We start from the raw sequence: 8,026 nt of genomic DNA, 5'->3' as shown, positions 1-8,026 counted from the left end.
CTCTTTGTAAGCTGGAGCACTTCTCTCCATGATGCACTTCTCATCAATAACTCTAAAAAAGTGTTTCTTCCACGTCCACTTGTGTCATGCTACTATCTTCTTTCTTTTTTAATTAATCGGCAATTCTTAGCCAAATGCCCAAAATTTCTACAATTGAAACATTGTGGTTTGCCTTTGTGCCAACAATCATCTTTCTCGTGACCATCTTTACGACAATGAGTGCAGTTGACGATTTTGCCTTTCCGTTTGCGATAAGAGGACTCGGCTATAAAGGCCCTTTCTCTTTTGCTTTCACCATCTTCATTTCTCTTGATCCTTCCTTTGATCCACGGAATGGAGTGAATTGATGATTAACTCTGAAACTGTTAATGTTGTGAATTTTTTTTTTGTCTTCCACTGATAGAATTCTAGTTTCATACCTCTAGGGAAGAGTGAAAAGTAATTTGTCCACCACTCTTTGATTGTCAAATTCTCCACCAAGTAATTTGATTTGATTGACAATTGACATTAATCAGCCTCCATATTCTCTAACACCATCACTTTTCTTCATCTCCAACATCTCACATTCCCTCTTGAGATGTAAGATTTTCATCAATTTAGTTTGATCATTTCCCTCATACTCCTCCTTCGGTTTCTCCCACTCTTCTTTGGGAGAATCACAAGACATACTACTTGTAAAAATTTCGCCCTGACACTGCGGAATGAAGACATGAAAGTGTTTTTGATTTTTTTTGCCATTTCTTCATCATGTTTTTTTTTTTATATATTTGGGCTATGGTTGGATCTTGTGGAAAAGTAGGATCAATATCACGCTCAATATTATTCCATAGACTCAAGGCTTTCAAGTATGATTTCATCTTGATTACCCATGAATGATAATTCTCTCCTTTGAAGATGGGAATGGAAACTGAAAAATTGTTTGATGCCATGAGAAGAGATTTTTAAAGCTCATTTTTGTTGTTGTTGTGTGTTTATACCTCACAAGCTTTCAGGATCTTTTTGGCTCTGATACCAATTTGTTGGAAATAAGAAAGCAAAAAAATAACAAAGTAGGTGTTGGAAGCAAAAATAGGCTACTGCTATCTCATTCATTTAAGTTTGGAGGAGTACATTGCTATTTATAGCATTAACAATATGAAAACTAGCTAAAAACGTGGGAGCATGATCACAACAAACCCACTAATTAATATGCACTACAGACTCCACTGATACTAACTAACTTCTAACTTGTAGTCCAAGATGCAATTGACTGACTCAATCTAAAAACAAGAAAACTAATTTTATTAATTAATAATTATTTTGAAGCACTAAATTCATCACGTTAGACTGCGGTCAAAAAGGCGTATGGAATTGATTCATCTCTAGTACTGAGGGAAGGGGAATCCTTCAAGGTTTTGGCTCGCAATAAAGCGCTTTACCCGTTTACATATAGTCATTCTCTTCTCGTTGGAATCTTTATGTTGGATTATGCTCCAAAATTAGTTAGTGGGCTAGCAAGTAGTGGTCTAGATAATGGTCTAGTTAGTGGGATAGCAAGTAGTGGGCTACATAGTGGACATGTTATTAGTAGTGCTTTGTATGCCTATTTAAAGGTTGTATAGTTTATTCATTATGTGAGTATGAAAAATATATAAAAATGTAATCTTTTTAATTCTCTCCAAGTCTCTCTTTTTTCTCCTCTAATTTAAAATTCTACACTTTCCTCCAGACAGTCTTCAGTGGCCTTCGCCTAGGCCTTGACTGTTAAAACGATGTCGAGATAGTGATACATTTCCCTCTGCACAAGGCGAGCAAGAAGCACCTACTACGAGAAGGACGCCTTGCGAGCCGGGCTTATAGAGATGAGGCCAGTATTGCATTATGTAAGTTAGATTTTGAACTTTTCCATATTATCGTCAATGATACTGTATACTAAATTAATGAAAAATCAGGATATACTAAATTATTCAGGAGCAAAGATTATTAATCGAAGTCATCTTTGTCCATTCAAATTTATATTTAAAACTAGATTAACTAAAAATTAGTATGCGGAGAATACATATTGCGTGAAGGAAAGAAAAAGGGTTGAGCACGTGGTGAGAAATTTATTCCACGACGATCCACTTGCATGCATGTAGACTTGGATAACATTCGTGGTCATTGTAATTCGTAAAATTAGATAATTAAGTTGAAGTTAGACATCTTTGATTTGCGATTTGCGGACATTCTTACTATTGGGGGAATACAGGAACACATAAAATAAACAATGGAAAAAGGGGCGAAGTAAAGTGACATGCAAGAGAACTAGAGTAAGAAGAGGTATAGTTTAAGCTATATCTACCATAAAAGCTAGCTAGTATCAAATGGAGTTTGATTTTAGCTTTAGAATGGGGTAACTTATTTCGCAAGTAAATCAAATTAGAATTCTAGTGTGGGAGTTTTGATCTTGGAATCTTGTAGTAGCACTATGCGCTTGGTTTATATAGTGGTATGGGTTTGAAATAAGGTGGTATAGGTTTGGCACTTGATACCTAATATCATGTGTTTGGTTTTATTTAGGAATGATTTTTTTTTTTGTATTTGATACTTAGAGGTATTGGTATGAGCCATACCCACTTTCCTCCTTGGATTTCTAATAAATCCCATACCTTATGGGTTTGAGGTATTGGTTTTAAATCTATTTTAATTATTAAACAAACACTAGATATGAGTTTTGCTCATTCTAAACCCATACCTCATACCAGAATCATATGAACCAAACACCTCCAAATTTATTGAGCTTTAAGAAAAATGATAGCATTTTTTTTGATAGGTAAGAAAAATTATATTAATTTGAAATAGGGTAATGCATTGCAACATAAACGGATTTTTCATCAAATGTCTGTGAGTGATTTTTTCCACCACATAGGCTTATTAATTAATAGAATTCATCATATACCGGCCTCCGCGGAAGTCTAAGGGAGCGTTTGGTTCATAAAGTGGTATGAGTTTTGAATCAGGAATGAAACCAAGATAGTATAGATTTGGAACTTGATACCTAATACATTGTGTTTGGTGTTATTTGGGAATGGATTTTTTTCTTCTATTTGATACCTTGGGGTATCGGTATGAGCCATACCCACCTACCCCCTTGGGTTTCTAAACCTCACACCTTATGGGTTTGAGGTATTGGTTTTAAATCTTTTAATTTTGTAAACAAACACTAGGTATGGGTTTTGCTCATCCTAAACCCATACCTCATACCAAAATCATATGAACCAAACACCTCCTAAATTTGTTAGTAATTAACCCTATTTGACACTAATTAGTCCATTTTATCTATCTTTAGTAATTCCATAACTCTCTCAATTCTCTCAAACACCCCTTCATCTCATAATATAGTGTTTGTTTCATTTTTCATAGGTGAACTTTAAAATCTTTTACCAAATATTCTCGTTAATACAAACAAAAAAATATACCCATGTGAAACCTTGGATTCACCTCTCAATGTATACCTTCATAATATCAACTTTTTATAATTTTTATTAATACGGCATTGGAGATATTGACGGTCAATGTACGTCTTGGAGATCATGTAAAAGAAACAATCATTTTATAATGAGACGGATTGACAAAGGAAATACGATTTTCCACACATCGTATATAAAAGACTACTCAATATTAAAATTTAAGTAGGGTCAAATAATCCCTGGTTTAGCTTAGGAATCTTCCGTAGTGATGGGACACTACTACACTAGTAGTTTTAAACGGCAAAAAGTAGAATAAAAAACTTAGGTTGTTAACTTATATATCAAACGCAATTATGAAGTACAGTTTGCAATTTTTTTGATGAATAACATGCTTAAGATCCCCCAAAGGAGGAGAATGAAAAGTGAAAAGAACAAATAATTAGGACTAGATATAAGTAAGATTAGATAAGAGGAAGATTAGGATCTGAGAATTCGGTGGAACCGTGGAAGCAACCACAGATAGATAAGACATTACAAACATGTGGAAGATACCATCTCTAAACTCCAAATCTCTATTATCTCTATTATATAAGTAAAGGATAGAAAATCTCTATTGTACGAGGGAATGATGAGCAAGATGGTGTTACCTCTAAAAATACGAGAAAAATCCTTAATGATCCATGGAATTAAAAAAATTATTAAAAAAACAATTCAACAACCTTATCTCATTTCAACTTGTCATTCTAAACAGCTAAAAAATGGTATATGTATCAAATATTTCAATCAAAAAAATTAATGGACAAAATATCTTGACCTTTTCTATATAAAAGATGATGATACACATGACGTCGTCCACCTAAAAAGTCTAAAACGACGCTCACTACCTTTAGTACTTTTCTTTTTCAGTCAAATCAACTTATTATGTCTATTCTTTTTGATCAAAATTCATTCACAAAAATTAATATTAAAAATCAATCACAAGTTTTGTTAGTCCTTTACGTGAAAGAATTAATATATCTAAATTCATCTAACTATTAATCTTTTACATTTTAAGTATAATCATGACTACAGTACAAATAAAATATATAATAAAATAACAAGTTTTGAAATTAACACATGCATCGCGTGCATATCAGGCTAATATAAAACTATGCGAGGGCTGCTCGCAAGAATTTTCTCTTACCAGTTCTCGAAAGGAAGCCCAAAAAAGAGTACAGATACAATCTCCAAATATATTTTTACTTCACCATACAAGAAAAAGAATTAACAACTCCAAATCCAAGTTGATCACATTCACATTTTTCTGAAGTTTTTAAGATAGAGCTCAAGCTGTCCGAAGATAATAAAACTGCTCAACTATATATTGAGTATTGACACTAAATCCCCTAGGAAAGAAAAATCATATACTACTACTATTATTTTTAATACTTCCTCCGTTTTTTTTACATATTACACTTTCTATTTTAATAACTTTTAAATTAGATGTTACACTTTTATTTTGAGTAATAACTTCTCTTCATCTCTCTTCTATTACATGTTCACATGGGACCCTTTCATTGAATTTGAGTCCGTGATTTGAAAAGTGTAACATGTAAAAAAAAAAAAAAACGGAGGAGGTATTAATATGTTTAGGGATGTAAGTGGACTGCGAAAAGTCCAGGGTCCAATACAGTTCAGTTTAAACTTGTCGAATTGGATTGGACTGAAATTTTTTAAGACTCGACTCGGACTCAAATTTTCGAGTCCAAATTAAATATTTCCGGACTGAATTTGGACTCACCCCTTTGGAGTCTAATAAGTCCAGTCTAGTTCAAACTTGTCGGACTGGACTGGACTAAAATTTTCTAGGACTCAAGCAGACTGGGTTTGGACTCACCCCTTTGGAGTCCAATAAGTCCAGTCCGATCCAAAAATATTTATATATATTTAATATTTAATATTTATATATATAATGTATATATATATATAATATCTATATATATTATATATATTTAATATATATATATATATATAATATAATGTATATATATAATATCTATATATTATACTTCCTCCGTTTCTAAATAAGTGCAACATTTGCATAGTGTTTACTATTCACAGTTTGAACTTTAATTAGCTTTGGTGATTTACATTTTAGGAAAAACATAGTCATGTGGGATCTTGTTAGATTCGTCTGAATGTGAATTTTTTTGATATCAACTTTTTATAATTTTTACTTATTGATAATTGAAGATATTAATGATTAAAATAATGCATTGACAAACGTGAAAACAAGAAATATTGCACTTATTTAGAAACAGAGAAAGTATATATTTATTATTTATATATAATATAAATTATGTGTGTGACTTATTTTATGGAAAGGAAATAATGATCTTAAATTTTAAAATTTAATGAGAAAGCATTGTGAACCATTGAATCTAAATCCGAGGAAGAAAATAATTTAATAATCGGACTAGAATGGTTCGGATTCAGATTCAAGAAAAAATTATCGGACTGGATTGAACTGGACTCAAAAAATATTTGGATCGAACTTGAGTTCAATTTCTCGAGTCCAAAAAACTTTGGACTGAATTTGAATTTGACAAAGTCCAAAGTCAAATCCAGTCCAATCCACTTACACCCCCTAAATATGTTACAAAATCATGATACTCACTTTGAAAGCATTAATATATGTGCTTTGTTTCTGGTTATTCGTTTTTAAAAAGTACCATTAATTTTATTTTTTTAAAAGCACCCTGAACTATAGCGCGGGTGCACCAAACATTTCCTGCTACGACTTATTGTCAAAACACCACAAAGTACGAACCTGGGTGCACTCCGTACCATACATGAGGTCGGTGATTGAAATTCTCATCGACTATAAGTTGAGCGCTATATATTGGCAGCCATAGAAGCATTTTCGTTCGATTGTGGTTGAACTTCCAAGTAATTTGAACTACTGCATGCAATTGATGTCGATAATATATCCTACCATTACCTAAACTGGTATTTGAATTATTCTTGAAACTTGAAGATGAAGTTGAGCTCATTATTGTAATGTAGATTTCACTCTTTCATAATTTTGAATTCATTTGGGAAGAAAGCCTTTTTGTTCAGTTGAGGAAGGAGAAAATGAAGGCACACGCCTTTTTTTGTTTAAGTAAAAAAAATTAGGGTTAAGAAATAAGAAAGGAAGAGAATCCGGTGGGAATTCTGGACACCGACCTCATTTATGGTACAGACTGCAGCCAGGTTCGTATTTTGGGGTATTCTGATTGTAAGTAGTAGTTGGGGCTGTTTGGTGCACCTGCACTATAGGTAGGACATTGATGCCAATTTCGCATATAGATATTATAATGAGAATCAATATGTAAGGAAAGAAACAATATATATAATTAATCTTTAATGAGAAACTTAATATCTATAGAATCCTACACAAAGCAAAATTCAATCATCTAGAATGAAATTTTCGTAATATTGTTGATTGTTGTCACTCCTTAGATACCTCGTTCTTTAATCGCCGATCTCTTCCATCCACTCCGGATCCTCCTCCCTCCATGCTTGTGGCATGGACCCCTCCGCTGAACTCCTACTTCAAGCTCAATTTTGATGGCTCAGTCTGGTAATCCTCTACTCGCAGCTGGAGTCACCATTCGTGTTGAGCACAACAAAGGGAACCTTGTGAAGCTTGAACATATAACCTTGGCCAAGCACACGTTTTTGTAGCAACTCGTTGTAGATGAAGGCATCCATGATCTCCTCATAGACCTTTGAAATCCGCAATGGCGAATTGATAGCATCATCCAAGACATCAAGTCTCTCCTTCTCCGTCTTGACAATTATCACATCGAGCACATCTACCGGGAAGCCAACAAAGTTTTAAATTCCATACTTGTAAACGATGTTTTAGGAATTCCCCTGATACGGAGGGCCTCCTAATTTTTTTCCTTACCTTATTAAAAAAAATAAAATCTATGTATCTATCCCATCATTATTCTACTTTTTCCTATTAGGGTATTATTGTCGATATCAATATAACCTTCTTATTTGTTAAACCTTGAAATCTCTATCTCATTAAACCTATGATCTCATCGTGTGTAATATCATCCAATAATTTAGTCAAATCACCTAAATTTTTATCCTTTTTTTTTAGAACATTTTAAGTATTTCTTATTTTAGCTCTCTAATTATTAAATATACTTATATAACTATTTGTGTATTTCAATTTTTTGTAGTCTCTATTTTTTTATTTAATTAATTCACAATTTGATTATCTGATTACCTTTTCCGAAAATTTGCCTAACATTTTTATTTCTCAAATTTTAACACCTATTCTCTCAATCTCCATATATATATATATATATATATATATATATATATATATATTATATATATATATATATATATATATATATATATTAAACTTTCATTATCTTCCTACCACTTTAAGCCACCTTATTATTGGAGGAAGATGATAAACTTGACTCTCCTAAATCTTGGTATAAGACTTCTCAATACAATTATCCAATTATAATTTGCCATGCATAACTTTCTTGATCTCACCAACTCATGATTAAATATAATACCCATCAACCTTCACATACCAATACCAATTA

This window comes from Beta vulgaris, chromosome 9 (assembly GCF_026745355.1).
Source record: "Beta vulgaris subsp. vulgaris cultivar EL10 chromosome 9, EL10.2, whole genome shotgun sequence".
In the NCBI taxonomy this organism is placed as follows: domain Eukaryota; kingdom Viridiplantae; phylum Streptophyta; class Magnoliopsida; order Caryophyllales; family Amaranthaceae; genus Beta; species Beta vulgaris.
The sequence above is the reverse complement of the archived record's forward strand: the minus strand, read 5'-3'. Positions refer to the sequence as shown.